Here is a 20987-nt window from a genome sequence, read left to right on the forward strand (position 1 = left end):
GTGACAGTCAGATGGCAGGTGCATAGGCCTGGGATTGGTGTCCACTAGGACCCTGCAGCCTGGATCCATAGGTACTGTAAGGGCGCTAGCTATGTTCTTAACTTAAATTGTGAGGGTGGATCCATGTGTGAGACCTCAGGGTCTCTTGCAACGGGTCCCTGCCCCAAGTATATTGTAGCCAATGGTATATAGATTAGCTTGGAACCTAGGGACTGCTTGGTAATGGGGAAGCCATGTCAATTGGGTCCATGGACTCTAGTTTGAAACCTGCTCTTAAGAGCTGATGAGATGAGCTGGCCTAATGTCTAGATACCCAGGACTCAGATCGTGGACTGGAGCTGTGAGGAATGGGTGTGATATCTGAGTTTGTTGCTCAAGAAGACTAGTTAAGTACACAGTGTCCTAAATCCTGGGGCCATTATGGCTGGCTAAAGTTATTGAAGCACAAGGATGATTATACAGTTTATAACCATAAGATCCAGAATATATTTGGGCTTCTACGAGCCCTTTTTTTAATGTCGTGTCAAAATGGCTAACAGAAGTTGACTTAAGGAGGGATAGAATTAATTTTGCTCATGACTTTTGGGCTCCAAAGACGAAAGTGTGCCATGGCTTCTTAGTGAAAACTTAATAAAGAAATGATCCCAGAGGAAGAAGAGAATTGTAGAAAAGGTATAAGTCCCAGGGTTGCTCTCCAATTGGCCTGTTTTCCCTTACTAGCACCTGTCTCATTGCTTTCTCTACTTCCCAGTAACTCCATTAGACTATGAATCCATAAGGAGATTCAGTCAATCATTATGTCAGGACCCTCATGAACACATGATCTCTGAAGAAGACTTCCTAGACTCACCCAGAGATGTGCTTTCCTGGTCTTCTAGTTACTTCTTAATACAACCAAGCTGAAAACCAAACTTAGATGTCACAGAACTATACTGAGATAAGACAAACACTGTGTTTTGTAGAGCATGTACTTGGAACCACTGGCTTGGTAGGTCTAGAACCTGTATTCACTACCTCTGCTTGAAACCTAAAGCAAAGTATGTCTACTTGGACCAAGATAGGTATGGTACACAGTCTAAAGTCACAGAAGCCTGTCTGGCATTAAGTCGCCCTTGAGTCATATCCATGGGAGCTGGCATGGTAGTTGGCATGTGGTACCAACATAATAACAAGGGATTCAAAAAGTCAGCTTGGAACTGTGGCAAACCTGTGACTTGGGTAGTTTTATTGCCTTGATTCTAGTGACAGCCTGGATGCTGGCGTCAGTTGGAGTCAAGACTGACCCCTGAACATATCCAGAATCTGTTTACATCATGGCAGCAAGTGAGTGGTTCTGTTTGTGGAATGAACCTGAGTTTCAGAACCACTGCTGAGGTTGCTCTGTCAGAACTAAAGGACTCAGTGCTTGATATTCAGTCTGCAGTTATTGGTCTGAAATCTGAGGTTGTAGCTCCCATCTGCTGCTGTGCTTGTTAAGACAGACTGGATTAAAGTGTCTAAAGCATGACCCAGTGTTCATTTTCCTTTCCTCAAGTAGGGAGTTTTTCTTTAGCAGTGCTTTCCTGAGCACTAGAGAAGAAGTCTTAAGTAATGTAAAGCTATCCTTTCAACCTTCTCAGGGCATCTTCTAATATTGTGCTATGCCCACATGCTATACCTTGTCTCCTGGCTCCTGATTAGCTTTGCTCTTGTGAAGAAGATATTTCCCATGTGCTGATCATTGTTCAGATTGATGTTCTTGCGGGGGGACATAGGCTTGGAAGTTGTAATTTTCTATCATATTGCTGTCCCCTCAAACAGAAAATATTTAAGAAAGTTTCTCAGTAATTTCCAGTGTCTAGTTACAATATTACTTTCAGTGTATCTACTACAGTCACAATTTTATTCGATTACTTTTTAATATTTTTTTATTTATTTTGTATACAATATTCTGTCTGTGTGTGTTCCTGAAGGCCAGAAGAGGGCACCAGACCCCATTACAGATGGTTGTGAGCCACCATGTGGTTGCTGGGAATTGAACTCAGAACCTTTAAAAGAGCAGACAATGCTCTTAACCTATGAGCCATCACTCCAGCCCCTTATTCGACTATTTTTAAGATAGGCTTTTGCTATTTGTCTCAGTCTGATTTTAAACTCACAATCCTACTGATCCTCTTGTCTCTGCTTGCCGAGTGCCAGAATGACACAGGTGTGCTACCATGCCCATCTCCCAAGACAGTTACTTAAACTTTTCTTGATTGTTGTATCAGCAGAATTGAGTGCCTACTCCCTTGTGGCATTAACGCTAAGTAAAACATTCATTCATTTAAGTGGTATACTACAATTCTTGTTTTAAAAATTAATTGTAGTCTTTCTTATGACATATTCTAGCAAGCTGAACTAGTACCTGCCTATCTACTATAGAGATCAACAGATAATTATTAAATGATTAAACAAATGGGTCAATGACCTCTTTTGAGATGCTGAAACCTTGTTTCTTGTGGGAGCCTGGTCAGAACACTCTTACCCTCAGTCATGAAAGAATGTTCAAGATGGCAATTAATTTAGCCAACTTCACAGGGTAACCACCAGCTGATTCAGGACAAACAGGTAGTGAAAACAGTTAAGTAGGTGCTTTTAGAAGCCTGAGTTTGGACAGTATTTCCTCTGATGGCATAGGCTGGTATATGCTGACAGTGTCCTTCATGGTGCATGAGAATGACATTTTAGAAGCCAGGTGTCACTAATAGAAAATAACACCACTTAAAGGGCTGAAAATTTACTTAACTAAAGCTTTCCAATGAGTAGAAAGAAAATAATTTTTAAAAACTTTTAATTCCACTAACTGAAAATATAATATACTGGCTTCTAAAATTTTAATATGATCCCTGATTAAAAATTTATAATGGGCAAAGTAAATATTATTTTTCTCTGAATGGATTATATAAAAAATGTGTCCTAAGAATGATAATTTCTTTTGTTTGGCTTTTGTGTTTAATCCTCTCAACTTTCAAGTTCTGAAGAAATTGGCTACTAACTGTATCTAATAAGAAATGAAGAAGTGGTCTACATTTCTCCTTTAATTTTGAAATTGAATAAGAGCTTTTATTGTGACTAAATTGGGATGTCTGAAGAGGGCCTTCAAAATAGTTCATATAAAGAAGTTTCTTTTCTCTGTGCTCAATTCAGGAGAAGGTTTTTTTTTTTTTTCTATCTCCTCTTACAAATTCATGACCAGTTACCCGTGGGGGGATTTGGGAGCCTTCAAATGACACGGTAAATACTAGATAAGGCAATTCAACCTTGGAAAGTTTTTACTTTTCCAGTGTTTCTCTTCTGTTTCCCAAAGAGCTGCTGTGTACCCAGAAAAAAAATATCCCTTTGCTATGTAGTTTCTGGTATGATTAATTCTGTTACTATACTTGGAATACAGCAGGAATCAGAAGCCGAGATGCCAGAACAACCTTAAGGAAAGCTCAGTAATTGAGGTAGGGAAGGGGTTACACATAAGCCCGGTTAGTAAGAGGAAAACCACAGGGACCCAGGTAAGGAAGCAAGGGTGAAAGGCTGAAGAAAAAAAAAAAACAAAAAACAAGAGACCAGATGGTCCAATTTGATCTAGGAAGTGAGAAGAACTCTGAAAAAAGCCAAGAAGTGAATTCTGTGCAACCAGGTATTGGGAACTTGGTGTAAATGGGAAAAAAAAACTCTCTGAGAAGAGTTTGGGAAATGCCAGAAAGCAATTTTGTGTGCCATTTAAAGTGTCATTCTGTGTGGTTGAGAGTTTAAGTACTTGAAATATTTCTATGATATAGCAATTTCCTCATATATCAGAGGTTGGGATTGGTACTGTCAATCATCTGGGAAAGAATTTATACAGATGATTGAAGTTTGAAAGCATAGAACTGGATGGATTAGTCAAAGGTGTGAGTGGTATCAGGAGACGCCTTCATTGGTTCTGTGGCAGCACATGAACAGTGCAGGTGTTCACAACCCCCAGGATCCTGAGAGATCAACAGGAACAACAAATGTAAATTTTTCCTAGTTAATTACAGGTACACAGTAAGGACTCACTGTCCCTTCCTCGAGATACCAGTCATTGGACCAAGCCATGGAAACAACATGGCGGTCAACAATGACTACATCCCATAGTGCTATACGGAACTGAACAGCTTTAGGATGTTTCGTTGTATATTTCATTGGAGCATGTAGGGAAAGGACAGTTTGAGAGTGCAAAAAATAAACCCATATTTTGTGAAGTATTTGACATGTTACTTAAAATGTTAATCCTCCAATAAGTCTGTATGCTAGATATTACTGGCACTGTCTAGCCCATATATAGATAGATATAGATATAGATATATAGATATAGATATACTGCATGAATAGAACTATACAATGAATTTTAGAGAATTTCAGCAACTTACACAAGATCTTTTCTAGCAAATTTCTAGTTGAGTTCTGATTTCAGACCAAGTCCTTCCCTATCTTCTCCAAGTGTGGTAGTCTGACCACATTTTAGCTCTGTGGTGCTTAGGATCTATTTTAAGAATATAGTTTGAGGAATTACTGGATCTTAAAGGGACATTTGAGAAGATTTATTCTACCAAAAACACATGAAAAGTCAATACAAGTAATCTTCCTGGTTCAAGTTTAGGGACTAGTTAGTTAAGTAGCACAAATGAACTATGGTAGTATGTACATTTTACAGACAGCCTTTGTAAAATGAAAGATAAGGTAAAAAGGAGAGAAGTCCGGGGCTATTTTTTCCGGTCATGTGCAGATTTCAGAAGCCAAATGCACATAATCCCCATGAAACATTCTGTTTAACTTTGACACAGTCGATTATTGCTGCTGTATTTCTGCTCCTTTGAGCAAGAGAGAGTTAAGGATTCAATAATTCTGGGTGAGCAAAAACAGTCTCAAACAGCAATAGTAAAGGGAGCTAAAGCTTAGCCGGGCTTTCTTCTTCGGTCTTTGAACCACAGTCGTGAGCTGGCAAGGCACCTCTAACTCAGTTAGAATGAAGTCAAGTATTTGAGTTAAAAATTATGAAAATAAGAATTTACAAACACAGTGAAGAGGAAACACTAGGTTGTGTCTTCCTTTAGTAAATTTGAAATAAGACAGGAGTTTTAGATCCTTACATCAGGTTTAGAAGCACCAACTATGCTTAGAGGTTCCAGAGAAGGAAACACAAGGCAAAGAGAATTCACAGCTTGTGACTTGGTGTAAAGTTTTAGACTCAGGAGAAATCACTTTCCTTAACAAGGAGCCTGGCTCTCTCCTTTAAAAAGCCAACCTGGTTAAAGGTTCTTGGATTGAAAAAGGAAAGGAAAAATAACCCTTATAAAAGAAAATGGTGATTTATTACATAACTAAAACCTCAAGCATACTATTTCAGTGTTAACTTTCAACAGAGCAGAGCATGCGTACTTTACTCAGGTGGGTGCCATCCTGCATTGTTCAGCTCTGATAAGGAAACTATCAACCAATCACATCTAGTTAGGGTGTGGCTACCTGTAGCCCAGGTAGCAAAACTGGTAGGACACAGGTTTGCGTGCCCTCTCTCTCTCTCTCTCTCTCTCTCTCTCTCTCTCTCTCTCTCTCTCTTTCTCTCCTGCCGACCAATTGGATTTTGGACCTCCCACTCTTGTAGCATGAATTTCCCCTTTTCAACTGTTTAAAAACTAACTGTTTCTTGAGCTGGTCTGGTTATTTATCGTACCGACCTAATTCGTCAACACAGCTCTATGTGTATGCTTAGTTCTAGCTTCTGTGCTATGTGACCCTAATGAATAATAGCTAATCTGACAGCTCTCAATCTGTGAATCCAGGTTTTCTGTTTGTTTCTCCTCCTCTTCCTCCAGCTCCTCCTCCTCCCTCTTCCATCTTTCTTCACTAGTCTTATTCTTCCTCTAATCAGTTACAGTGACCAGAGTGGCTGGATAAAATAAACCAATGAACTGTCTCCCACCTTCGTGAATCAAAAGATCCATTCTCTCTGAGTCAGAAGGAACAGAGAAACGGTCATGTCATTCCGAAAATTGGGGGCCCAAAGCAGGGGAAACAGATGTTGACACGAACAGGAAAGATCTCGTATATTCTTAGAACAGCTTCCAAGTTTATTGTCACTACACCCAGTACAAAAGGGGATGTTCTAAAGAACTTCAAAATGTTAGGCATATCAAAGTCCTCACTGTTGACACCTGTGGTGGCGGCAGGTAAAGCAGACGGATATTGGATAGCTCCTCATGCTGCTCTTGCCGTGCTGGCAGCCTTGGGTGTGCGTGAGGAGAATCTGAAAGTCAGTTGGCCAAATTATCTCTTAGGGTCTTTCCAAATAGCACATAGTGTCGTGTCTCCTTCCTCCTCAATAGTCTATAACTTCCCCTAGGAAAATAATATGGTCACCTTTTCAGTCTCATTGGTGACTGTCCATTAATTTGAGGGTGCATCCACAAAGCAAGGTTCTTTTGTGGGGTATACACATGGATTTTCCAAATATGAACCACAGAACATTTTCCCACTCCAATCTGTCTGTCTGGAGCCTGGAATCCTTAGAATCAATTGAGAAAAGAAGTCAGCGTTCCACCAAAGGTCCGTGTTAGTCTTTATTGTGGTGGTTAAGTGTTATATGTACTGGACAGAGTCTTTTAGTGCCCCCCAAACACTACGAACATTGTATCCTTTGCTTAGATGATCAATCCACTTTATCAGAATAAAGAGTGAAAACTGGGAAGAGTTTAACCATATCTTGAGCTGATAACCAAAGTCAGCTGTCTGAGCATTAAACAGCCCTGTATAGCTCTCCTTGCAAGTCTTCACCAAGCTTCTGCAGGCAATGATTTCTTCTTCCCATCCCTTCACTTAGTCTTAAGAGTGCAGTTGCTACTGATTATGTCTATTTCTTAATGATACTTGTAGTCTTGATATTTTCCCTCCAACATTCTAAGATACTTGGTTTAACCACCATGGGCAACTTGTTTGCTAAGATTCTAACAATAGGAGTTCGACTTTACTTTGTCATGAGCCACAGGCTATAAACATTTTACACTGTCAGGCATTGTGAAAAGGAAAGAGAAGTACATTGAGTCAACTCCCTGCTACAAATAATTCTGTTTGCCAGAATACCATATGCAAATAAACAATCACTTACGGTTGTGCATTATTATGCATTCCTGTACAATGTAAACAGATTATCTTGTACTTTTTTTTAATTCTAAAGATAGAACACAATTTTGAAGAGAGGGAAATTGCCAGTAGTGCTCTCTTGCATCCTCTTGAATCTGAATTATACCGTTAGGCTTATGGCTTGCAGGGAAGATGGGTAGCATGAAAAGCAACTAATAGATTGAAAGCAACCTTAAAGACAACAAGCTTTTGTGGCCGGCCTGTCAATACGGAAAATGAATGAGTGTCCTGTCTCTTTCGTTTCTAAGACCTCGGTTACTATGATTCCCTGGCATGACACCAATGAATAAGAAGTACTACTGTAGCCGGGCGGTGGTGGCGCACGCCTTTAATCCCAGCACTCGGGAGGCAGAGGCAGGCGGATCGCTGTGAGTTCAAGACCAGCCTGGTCTACAAGCGCTAGTTCCAGGACAGACTCCAAAACCACAGAGAAACCCTGTATCGAAAAACCAAAACCAAAAACAACAAAAAAAAAAAGAAGTACTACTGTTCACTAGCTATGCCATGCATTATAGACCTTCCATTTACAGACAGACAGATAGACAGACAGACACACACACACATACACACACACACACACGTGTGTGTATAGTGATACTTCCAGTATCAAACTAATGTGCTTAGTACTAGTAATAAGGTAATAAATCCAGGAAGGTACTGACATAAAAGCAGATAATAGCCGGGCGGTGGTGGTGCACGCCTTTAATCCCAGCACTCGGGAGGCAGAGGCAGGCGGATCTCTGTGAGTTCGAGGCCAGCCTGGTCTACAAGAGCTAGTTCCAGGACAGGAACCAAAAGCTACAGAGGAACCCTGGCTCGAAAAATCCCCCCCCCCAAAAAAAAAGCAGATAACAGACCAATAGAGTTAAATATAGGTTCAGATGTAACATAAAGAGCTATATTCCTCTGATTATGAACGAAACTATAAAAGCAAACAAACAGCAACAAATCATGTTGGAAAAACCATATACTCTTCAATGAGTTGTTCTAAAAAATTTGGGTAAAATATGTAAAGAACTAAAGCTAGACACCCATCTCTTCCACTGTATAAAAAACTCAAATGGGCCAAAGATCTCACTGTAACATTTGTAGTTTCAAGTTACTAGAAGACAACAGAGGGAAAACACTTTGAGGTCTAAGCATAGCCAATGGTTTTCTGAATAGAACTCTTCTCACTTTAGAAAACATCACTGCATGAAATTAAAAAGCTTCTGCACAGCGAAAGAAATTATCGACACAGTGAAAAAGTAACCTGGCTGAACAGAATGAATCTTTGCTGTTATCCATCCAGTACAGAATCAATAGCCAATGAAGGGTTCTATCAGGCCTGAGTTTACCAAACATAGCACTGAGAGGACACACCCTTTCCCCTGCTTTCTCCCATGTAAACCATAGATTACAACATTAACGCTAACCATCAAGGTCTATTTCTTTATTTGGACACTTCCTGAAGTTGAGTACTGAAGTCCAGCAGTCAAAAGCTCCATTTGGCTCATCTAATTAGCATACCCAATAAAAACATTCCACTGCATCCTAGCCCATTCTAATACAGACCTCCCCTTTACTCCTCCTAAAAATTACATTGGCTGCTGCTTTTTTGACTGAATCAGAGAACAGCCACTTTAATTTTTCTTAATAAGTGATCTCTCTGTGAAAACAGGTGTTTAGGTGCTATTTGTGCCTAATCCATGATTTGGGAGCGAGCCCTTCACTGTACCGGTTTTCCCTTTGGCCAGAATATATAAAGAACTGAATTGATAAACTCCAAAAGAGCAAATGATGCCATCATTAAGAGGCAAACGAACTCATCAGACAGCAATCAGCCAAAGCACACATGGCCAGGAAATACCTGAAGACATGTTCAACATATTTATCAATCAAAGAAAGAAATGAGAATCAGAACTTCTTTGCGGTCCCATCTTAGTCAGAATGCTACCATTAAAAACAAAACAAAACAACAACAACTAAACAGCAAATCTTGATGAGGATATGAGGAGGGTGAAACTCGTACCACTGAAAGGTTTTCACAATGGAAATGAATTCTTTCCCTATAGAAATCAGTGTACAGATTCTTTGAAAAGTTGACATAGCTCTTCTATAAAAGCAAGCCTTACTCCAGTCAAGTCATACTACATCTGGGTTACACTGAAAACAATCAACTTACTGCAAGCATTACCTACATAACAATTTTCAGCACCTCATTCACAACAACCAGCTTATGGAATCACACTGGGTACCAGTCAGAGATGAACAGATGCAGAAAACATAGTGCCTGTAAACAGTGGCATTTTGTCCATAATGGAAATGAGAATCCAATAGGAAATGATAAGTTAGAGATTAAAAAAAAGAAAGAGAGATCAAGCTTGGTGGCAAGCACCTTTAATGTGCAGCCATCTGGCCTATTAAGAAATGTTATTCTAAAATCAGATCACATAAAAAATATTGTTTCTTTTTCGCACTTGATATAGTCTCTTCTTGGTGCCAAAGAGAGCTATTCTACATATAGTTCGGCCTACAGGAAATTCTGAATAAGACTCAACCTAATAACTGTGTAACATCAATTAAACTATTTCTTCATAGTTTATTGCTTTTATTCTACCTTGTTTTTTCCCTCTGGTTCCAAAGTTTTATATATTTTCATAGATTATGAACTATGCAACCTATGAGCTACTGGAATATGTGTGGAAAGTGGAAACTTAACTGTAGAAGATTTCATGTGTATGCAAATCTATCTTCATCATTTAGTAGACAAACACTTTAGTCATGAATGTTCTACTTTGAGTGAATTCTTTCTATTAGAAGAAATTTTCCTTATCTTTGTGAAGTTTATCCTAGGAAATCAGTGCCTAAGGCATAAATAATTACTACTTAGGATTTTCCAGAAAGATAGTTTGTTTGAAATAAATAATAGCAGATGTCAATAAATTTTCACAGTTAAATATTCATCCAGAATTATACAAATACTCATTCCTTTGTTCTAAATATGATTGTCTGGTTGGAGCCTTTTGCTTGCCACTACTCCTTCCCTCCCTTTCTTCCTCCCTCCCTCCCTCCCTCCCTCCCTCCCTCCCTTCCTTCCTCCCTCCCTCCCTCCCTTCCTCCCTCTCTCTCTTCAAATCCTGCCTACTCAGAGAGCCTCCCAGTTCTGCATTCTTGGTTGCTACTATTCCTTCCTCTCCTAAAAGTTGTCAGCCACACAAGTCCCCACCTAAGCATCAAGTTTTTGACCATACTTGGTCACAAACCCAGCTTGTGGTGAGCACATATCAGCCCTTGCCTCCAACCTCCCTTTTTCCCTTTGAAGGTGCCACTCCCCTGGCCCCAATCTTAAAGACCAGAGGACCTGAACAGGAGATGCTCTCAACTGTTATATTTTAATTTGGCTTGGTTTGGTGGTACAGGAGAATTGTCTGTATTCTGTCAATCATGTTTTAAATAAACGCTGATTGTCCAGGCAAGAAGTATAGGCAGTAAACCAGACAGGAAGTAGAAATGATGTAATGAGAACAGGAGAATTCTGGGAAGGAGGAAGTTGATTCCTCTCACTCCTGCCCAGATCACCAAAGCAGCAGGATGTGATCTGCCCCACTAAAAAAAGGTACTGAGCCACATGGCTAACATAGATCAAAAAAATGGGTTAATCAAGATGTGAGAGTTAGCCAGTGAGAGGCTAGAGCTAATGGGCCAATCAGCTTATAATTTATGGAGACCTATGTGTGATTTTCTTTGTGGCTAAACAGCTAAGGATACTGGGCAGGACAAGTATCCTTAGCAGGCCCCTGTTCATGTTACAGTTTGGCTTACTCTTGGGTGGAGAAACTCCTTATCAGGGGGCAAAAACCTATTAATAGTGTAGAGAAGTTGATTTGTGTTGAAGATACAAGTGATTGGCTCTATAATCTTTAAATATTGGGATGATATTCTATAGGTATTAAGAGGAAGAGTTAGAGCTCTATTTTAGTTTCAAGCTAGAGCATGAAAATTCACTAATAAAACTAAGCTTCCCTTCTTTTATTATTCTCTATTCCAGTTACTTATTACCTTTTGATAAATTATTTAGAAACCCACTGAGGTTGCATGGGTTGGCAAATTAGACTTTAATTTTTTACTCCTATAACCATCCAGCTTTTCTCAAACCCTGCTATATACCCTATCCAAATTTCTTATCCTCTCTCACTTTTTTAAAAAATTACCCACTGAAAACAGTTTGCACTGTTCATACTTACACGGATGTGTAGCCATCTTTGTGAGTGTGGACAACCTGTGTGAGATCATTGTTATGCCCAGATCCTCGAAGTCTCCCAAAAACCAACAAGAAGACCAAATCCTGTATGTAAAAAGCAAAAAGCCTTTATTTTATGCAAGTTTGCAAACTTAGTCTCTCCGCATGTCCAATGTATTGGAATAATCGGAGAGCCCCGAGCTCAGTTAGAGTTGGGTTTTTATAGTAGTAAAGGTGGGGGTGAGGGATACCTAAGGTTCAGGATCCCTGATTGACTGACATTTGTCTAGGGGTGTCCTGATGAGTGTGTGCTGGCAGGTGATTCTATCTACAATGATTGGAACGTTAGGCATTTCGTTTGGATAGTCTGATTTTAGGTGGTGCTCGGGTAATCTCAGTTTGTGGTTCTTCCTGCAACCAGGTATTGCGTCAGGTTAAACTACTGAGACACAGGCCTCCATTAAACTTATTGATGGCTGATTCCTACACTGGCAGGTGATAATGGTTGGAAGTAAAGAACTTCCTTTGGGTGGTCTGTTTTCTATTTAGCTTATCATGGCTGGCCTGAAATAAAAAAAAGGTCTCTCCTTCTCCCAGCAGCTTACAGAACTGTTCAGGATGTTTTTATTCTAATAAAATTGACAATCAAGATTAAATATCAAAAATAATAAAACAAATTTCTTAAACCTGAGTTGCTCAAATAACAGAACATTTTATTTTAATTTTGCTCTTTTCCCCACTGGTTGGAAGGCTGGAAATTTGAAGTCCCAGTGTCTGCAGGGATATGCTGAGGACCCTAGAGAAGAATATTTCTTTGTTGTCTCCCAACAGGGTGACTGCTGACAATCTTTGGCATTTTGTGGCTTGATAATGAATCTCTCTTTTCTTGGCTCAATACCGAATCTCTCTCTTCTCTCTCTCTCTCTTTTTGTCCTAATCTTCACTGTGATTCCTTTCTTCCCTATGTGATTTTCGTGTCTCCAAATCTCACTCCATGGAATGGTATCAGCCATTGAATTAAAAGTCTTTTCTGTGGTCTAGCAATTTTCTCTGAATTGCAACATTCTCTCCAGGAGGGAAGAGAAGGTACCTGAGACTCAGGAAGTAAAACAAAAGGTCTTGTGTGGGCCAGTGGAATCTTGGAAGATTCGGGAAGGTCTCTCCTAGCTTTGTAGGAGGAGTAAAAAACTGGGGATGGGGGAGATTTTGACCAGGAAAACAGCAGAGGAGAGAGTATCCCACTGTCCAAGTGTTTGCCAGCTGTGCAGAGACTTCCAGGGTCATATCTTTTGTGAATTGTTCCCTGTGCTAGAGTGGGATTCTCTGTGTTGCAGCTGCTTCTTTGATTTAATTCCAGCTCCTGTCTGCTACCCACATCCCCATGCTCCTGTTAGTAAGCCTAGTGTGAACTCACCGGCTCACCAAACTAGACTTGGGTACAATCATTGTAATTTTAGTCTGTCATGTGTTGTCTTTCTAAGATGAATAGACATGTGTGTACCTCATCTCCCCAAGAAACGTCTAGCACACACCTTCTAGCCCAGAAAGGCTTCACCTTCATTTGATAATTTAAAATCTTTACTTCTTCATAGTATCACGTTTACATGTATTAGGGGTGAGAATTCAAAATAATTTTGTAGGAACACAATTCTATCTGCTACGCACACTGTCAAAGACCTAGGCTAACAATGTGAAGCTCTTAAAGACAGGGTTTGTTGCTGTCTTTAACCTGTCAAATCCTCTTTCCTCTTCCATTCTCCTCCCTTTCCTTTTAATGCCCCTCTTCTCTTCTGAACTATAATTTAATTCTCTACAAGAAATGTATTTATGATGCAACTCCACAACATGATTATTATATAAGAATATTTAAAGGATAACATTTTGTTTTAAAGGGAGGGCCTTGCTCTTGCCTCTAAGTGAAGTGTCAGACTATGTTGACTCTCTATGGGAAACCTGACCCTTTCTCAGAAGCAGATGGAGGTATGGAAAGGAAGGGTGGGGTGGGTGCGAGAAGAGGAGGGATTGGGAACAAGGATAGCTGTGTAAAATGAGAAAAGACTGTATTAAAAATTCTTAATAAAAAGGAAAATGTTAAAGTGATTTATTTTAAATGTTAAGAATTAATAAGTTTTATACAATTTTATAAATTTTTATTATTTTCTCTCACAGTATGTGGAGTTTATTTTTATGTATGAGATGGTACAACGAGAATAAAGGAGAAAGGAGGATGGAGGACTGGATGGAAGTTTCCATTGGTGCAGGTATTACTACGAATAAACTGCAGTTGAGGGTGCTGCTTCCCTTGAGCCCTGTGATTGATTAAAATGACTTCTCATGGAATAGATATTTATCTGCTGCTTCTCAGGATGATCTAGGAAGCAAACAGAAACTAAATAATTTTTGAGACCTACCAGTAACAAGATCATGGAACAGATTTACAAAGAAGGGGAACTTATCTGCTTCCACAGAAAAGTCACAGGGTGGGACCTGATGCTGTGTCCCTGTCTCGTGATGCCTTCAGGGCTGTGATATCTCAAATTCAGCTCTTCCGCTTGGCTGCCTCATTAGGATGATATTTTCAAATAGAAGCCTCTAAACCATGCAGACATGAGCCTTTTGAATAAGATGTCTTTCTGCAAGATATTTCCTGTTTTCTCTTTGAAGTTTAACTGTATGCACCCTGTATGATTTTCCAGTCCACTTTCCTTTCTTAGCAGGGTGCCCATCTTTGCCCTGTCTATCCCACCCCTCTCTTACAGAAGGGAGGGAAACTCTTCTTTGTCCACTGGCCTCTCACTTTGACATTTTTGATGATGTAAATTAAATGAAAAAGATCTCTGTCCTTTCTGGGAAGACCTATCCAAGCAGCTTGCTATCACCACTCTTCAAGAGGTGGCATGTCCCCAGCTGGTCCTCCCCTGCCTTGGCCTGCTTCCTGGAGTAACAGGACAGAGTACGTGTCACTTCACAATGACAATATAACAGAAGCCAGTGTTTGAAGCCACTGAAAATTCATAGCCTTTGAGCCTTTAGAATTACTCAAAAGACTTCAGGGAAATGATGTCTGCTTTTTCAAAGGAACAAAGTCTTCAATCTAGTGGGGCCCTAGGAAATTTCCATGGGTACATAGAACTTAGTATAATATTCAGCCAAGTCTTTGAGTGAGGTATTGCTCAATGCAATGATTAAATTTTTGGCTCTGCAGCTGATTTGATTTCCATTTCGCTCTATATTACATCAGGCAAATATCCAACCTCTTGAAGGTTGTGCCATCTCATCTAGAAAATGGTGACAATGATACATTGCTTCACGTGATTATTGAGAGGATTCAATGAGCAACACAGTCATTATTAATGGGCACAATTTTGCCACCAGGATACATGTGACCATGTCACACAGCATTCCTGGTCTATGACAGGGAGCAAGGTTTAGAAGGTAGAAATTGTGACTTTCTAAAACTTGGCACACTTTACAGAAAAGCCCCCACAGCAACAGAAAACTTCCAGTATAACACAACATACTCAACAGAGTTTGTCAAATAGGAAAAGTGAAGAAAATATTTGCCACATGCAATAAGTAGGATTCAATTACAGTCTGGAATTATTTTTGCAATTACCATATAAGTCAAACTCAGGTTTGTGAGTTTATTATAAAGATCAGTGTTTGAAAGTAAATATGTGACTAAAATCTTTATTGTTCTTTGAGATTATTTCACAATGGCAGTCTAAAACCCTCATGCCCTTTGTGGTTATCTCGGGAACAAGATAAAAGAGGCCGTGAATGTGATGAAGGTTCATAAAAATTTTTATGACAAGGCTTCCAGTTAGAGTAATTACTGTCACCATGCAATGTACTTTAGACAGGGTTTATAAAATCATATGCATTCAAAATGTTATATAAATATGTAATGCATAATCTCCTTGAATAATAAATGTATTTACCCAAAGTATAACTTAAGCGGCTTCTAAGAATCCATTCCAATTATTCAGGTAAACACTAGTGTCTTTATCCACCTTTCTTTTGTTGTTTTGTGCCATCAGAACAAAACTAGAATTATTATTTGATGATGAAGGTGGGAAATGACATCACCTAAAACATGCCCAGATCTTCCGTAGAAGTGCTACTGTCTTAACACCTCATTTTCGTCAGAGTTCAAGGACACTCTGGGATCTTTTCAGGGGCCTGCTCTTTCTAAAAAGAGGGTCTGCACAGTGGAAAGTGAAGGCCATCTTTTTGCTTATATGGGAAACTGTTAGTCTGGGTGAAAACCGTGGCAGACTCTTGACTTTGGATGCTGAAGGCTAATCATCGCACTTTTTCTAGGGACGAATCCACTCATTCAAGGATGAGTGTGGCATTCAGTCTCTTTGCATCTCACCAGCTTAGGAACCATATGAGTCAATGTCTCTGTGAATTTGTACAGAGAATTTTCATTCCATGACAGCACTATCATTGTTTCAAATGACACTTAAACACGCACAAATATGTTAAAATTCTGATTCATTGATTTCATCTGGGTGTGAATATGGTTTTGCTTTCAGAATTTTAGTTTCTAATTAAAATCCAAAACTAAATAGTAATAATAATAATAATAATAAACCAATCCTGGATATCTTAAGCAGCAAATAATTACAGCAATGCATCTTGGCAACATGAGCAGTTCTTTATTTTGTGTCTTTTTCTCAAGTGATTAAAGCAGTCACTCTGTGTTGGAGACATCATTACCCATTTTATATATGAACAAACTGAGACTTAGTAAACATTAAAGGTCACAGAGTCCTTTACTCTCATGAAGGCTGTTAGCCAAAGCATTCTCATGGCCTTCATGTCCTATGACTAGCTAACATCCAAAACCTGACACCGTTCATTGAATTGGTGACAATATAGCCTTTTTTTAGATTTGTCTTTTCTGGATGCCAGGTTCTTTTGCTAGGTTATGGGGTTATTTCCTGTCTTATTGCCTAAGGGATAGTCTTTACCTCTGTTTCTTAAGAGTAGCTATGTGGCAATGAAGGAGAAAATGTTATGTTAGGACATAAATTAGGAAAGAACTTAATAATAGATGTAATGATTAGTGACTTCCTTCATTTATCTCTCCTCCCTAATGAATGAATTCTATGCTAGTTTTACAAATTCAGTTGGAATTAGGAAGTTTATGTTCACCAATTGTCCTCTCTTGTCTTTGGAAATTACCATGCTGAGTCTAGATGGAAGATGGTACTCAGTGTCTGACACATTTTGGAGGAGAAAACCAACGTCTCCAGAAGCAACTGTGGCTTACACACACTGCCACTTTTCATCCTAGCCAGGGAGAGTGCCTGAAGTGTGCAAATTGATGTTAACTCTTTATTGACCCATGAGTTACTGATACCAATAACAACTTGTCCTTCATGGACAAAATGAGCATTTTCCTCTACCAGTTATTAAATAATAAATAACATTAAAAATCTCTAAAGGAAGTCCTGTATGGTCTCTAAACAATGTTCTATGGTATTTCTACTTATCCTTTATAAATGCTCCACTTTGTGCCACTTTTACCTGAATTATGTTGCTTTCATCTGAGCCATATAAACAATCTTGTACTGAAGTATTGGTATTACCACTGTCCTACAAATGAGAAGGCTGTTTGGATTATATAGTTGCTCACTCTATTCCACAGGTAAACTTGGAGAAGTCCAGGACTTAAAGCCAGGTAGTATGACTGTAGTGTTCCTGCTCCTAGCCCTTGTGTCTCCCTGTGCTGAAAGTAAGAGAATTTAAATTTAGTTACTACTCATGGTATCATATCTCAAAATGTTTACAACTCTTGTTAATGAGAAAATTGTTACTCAGATTTTACTGTAACATTTTAGAATATACACACACACACACACACACCTTGAATAAATAGGCACCTAGACATATGTATTTGCTTATAGAGGATGGGTTTTTGAAAGTGGTTGCTAATGTATCATATAGGGATCTGTGTGGTTAGTGTTAAATCCTTCGTACTTTATTTTACATAAGCAATCTGTGGTGTTTTTAAAGAAAAACTTCCCCACAGGCTCAATATTCAGCAAACACCAGATCCTCAGTTACTGGTGTTCCCCGTTGATGTTTAGAAGTCCAAGCTTTGCTTGAGGATGTATGTCACTGTGGATGGACTATGGGCTTATATAGCCTCACCCTACTTCTCGTTTCCTATCTCTGCTTCCTGATTGTGATTGTGGTTGATATGCGATCCCTCAACTTCTTGCTCTTCCAATAGTTTGCAACCATGTCTCACAGGCATGATGGATTCCCTCTCTAGAACCAAAATGAACTCTCTGTTTTTTAAGTTGCCCTTGGCCATGGTTTTATCACTGCAAGAGAAAAGTAACTAATACCTTTCTCTTATCTGTGTTGATACTAGCCTTGCTGTGGATCTCGAAGTTGGGTTCTGGCCTGCTTCCCATTACCATGAGTTATAGCAGTTCTGGTCCCAGGTGGACTGATAAAAGATGAATCCATTTTTCATAGGCTGATCTGGAGCTCAGCTTATGAAGCACCAGTATCCTTAGTTGTGTGTATATTGCTGTTACCTAGTTTCTTAAATTGCTTGAGAAAAGATCAGTTACAATATTTCTTAAAAATAATAACAGTATGGAAGATAAAACTCCACTGTTTCTGTCCTTAAACCTCACAAGGAAAAATAAAATCTGTTTAGTCTGCAGTAATTTGGCAGCTTCAAGTTTGAAATTTCTATTACTTTCTGTTGTTGAATTTAGAGCCAAGTTCTTATCTCTCCTTTTGTCTTAAGACATCTGCACAGATTTTGTTGTATAATTAGTACAAAATGTTCTCTTTGGGCTTCTGTTATTTAACAGAATCCTTTGCATTAAGGTTTATAAATTTGCCATTTTTTCCAGCCTGCAAAAGTGGGGCCATTTCTGTTGAGTCTGTCGTTATTTTGATCATTTTCCATTCTTCAGAAAGGAGACTTTACCCAGTAGCAAATAGCATTTACAATTCAAGAACACTTCTTTTTTAGCTGGTTCCTTTCTTAACCTCTTCTTCATTTCTGCTATTTCTTTTCTCTCTAGTCATCCCTGAGATCAGAATGTTTCTGGGATGTACATAGAAGTGAAAGAAGAGGAAAGAAAGCATTCATAGAAAGGTTACTTTCTAGGATTTCCCCCATGAATCTTAACAGCAAGATGGAACACAGTGAAATACAGAGCATCCTGTTTGCGAAGAGTCTGTTTATCATCTAAAACCAAGTTACAGCAAAGCACTTAGACAGCGACGCCTGGGCGAGCCCAGCGTCTTTCATTGGGGTCTTGCATTTATCTCATTTTGTCTGTTGCTCGCCATCCCACATCTGCTGACTGGTCCTTACAGCCCAACCAAAATCTCATTCTCCATTCATAGGACACTCCTTTATAGGAAATTATGCTTTTCCATATATAGTTTAAATATTGAGTGGATACATAGATTCTACATTCAAGTATTTGGATTAAAATTTCAGATCAAACTGGGTTAACTGAGAGTAGAAGGAGTCAAATGTATTGCTTTAATTGTGCAAGGCCATTCTGCCGTATGCTTCTTGCAAGGGGCGTGTGTGTGTGTATGTGTGTGTGTGCACTAAAGGCACATTTTTTTTTTTTAAGTTGGCTTTTGAACAATTCGGTCGATCCCTGACAGTTTTACAAAAGTCTTCTGTGGCTAACCACAGTAAACAGAATCCTTTTTTAAGTTTTATGGTATAAGTTCCAGTAGTTATCCAGGGTTAGAAAGAAATAAAAGGAAAGAGCTAGTTAAATAGTGGATTGGTCAAGTTCACAACCAGATTCCTGTGGGAAAGGTAGGCAGAGAAGGTGAGTTATTCCTGGCCTCTGATTCCCTATTCACCTAGCATTTCTAAAATTATGCTTTTATCTTCCAATGCAAGTGGGCTCATAAGAGTCAGACGACTCTCGTCATGTGATTTTCAGTTACTCCAGTTTCTAATGTTGATTAATTAATTGATAGCTTTGCATGGCGTCCTCTAGAAGCCTGGTTGATAGAGACGACCCACTTATCTTCAGACCTGATATATTAGTTTTCTGAGTCTATATAACTGAAGGACAGACCTTGAATTGGGATGCAGTCAATAAAGGAAATGTCCTTTCACAGCCTGCCTGCCTGCTCCTTTAGGGACAGTGTCACGTCTCCGTGCTAGTTCCAAATTCCACAGTTGTAATTAGGAGAGAGAACGTGGACCATAAAAATGTTTTGTTGCAGAGTATCTGTCTCCTTCCAGATCAATGTGCAGAGATTTTTTTCACCCATTATTTACTTTTTTTTTCCCTCATGTTTTTCTTCTAAGTTTTAATGATCCCTGCCTGTACATTTAGCTGAGGTTAAAAATATCTATACCCAATCTCCTGGAAACCGGGAAAGGAATCAGCAGGGTTCAGGTGACGTTGGCAAGAGTAAGATGAGAAAGACAAGTTCACCATCACATTTTATATTTTATAAACGGGCTTTATTTTCCTTCTTAGCTAAACACATGTGATGCTCTTTATGCTGATGGCAAGGGACGGCAAACACAAGTATGTTGTTAATTTGTAAGTGTGTTTGATACAAAGAACAAATAAACATAACCTCATGAATATCTAATGCTGCTGATGGCAGCTGACATGAATTTTGGTCATCATTAAGTCTTCTCCTGCAAGGTCAAAGCCACCTGCTTCCTGGTGAAACTGTTGGATGTTTCTTTGATCCTGTTTGAACTCTATCAGAGAGGTCATGAGGTTTCCAAATTGCATTCTGGATTCTGTCCCTTGATTCACCGAATTTCTTGACATCTAGAAGGAATGGCCCTAGGGACCATGATATCTTGTATTAGGAATATTTCCTAACACGAGCTCCCTGATGATGCAAAAATTCCCAATCAAGCCAAATCAAAACAAGCCGAATTAAGAAATATCCAGGTTTAATGAGAGATCTGTGTTCTCAGGTGGCCCCAAGGGGGAAAAGGGAAGCTGCAGGAAGGAGACTCCCGGAAGAAAGGGAGACCACGTGTTCCTCTTTTGGGAGATGACTTAAGTACCCTGGGGAATGATCCAGACCCCATCCCCAGGGAGGGGTCAGGATCTGGCCTGCTGGGATTTGGAATCCAGACCAGGCCTGGGGGGCTGGGATAGATGCGAGGGACTGGGGCTTATGCTCCCAACTTGACATCTCGTTCTTTTGCCTCACGATGGGGACTTCTGCCACAGTTCATTAACTTATGGTAGATAGATTTAATTGTCCTATGCGGAGAGGAGCCCTTGGGACACTGATAAGTATTTATAAAATAAACAAACACGAAAAGAAACAAACCAACAAAAAACCCAAGGAAATCGACAGGGAGGTTGAATATCTCATAGAAAGAACAGAGCAATCTAAAAGTTAATGGAACAGGTATAGTAATAATAGAAATAACATGTCTGCTGTTTTCTCCTTTCTTTTTCATGTTATTGATTTCCTATGCTATAAATGCAAACCCATTTTTCTGAGGCAGGGTTTCTTTGTGTAACAGCCCTGGCTGTCCTGCAACTCATTCATAGACTAGGTTGGTGTTGAACTCACAGAGACCCACCTGGTTCGG

The sequence above is a fragment of the Microtus oregoni genome, unplaced genomic scaffold, assembly GCF_018167655.1.
Source record: "Microtus oregoni isolate MIOR12 unplaced genomic scaffold, Mior012 000005F_ref0000423, whole genome shotgun sequence".
Lineage (NCBI taxonomy): Eukaryota > Metazoa > Chordata > Mammalia > Rodentia > Cricetidae > Microtus > Microtus oregoni.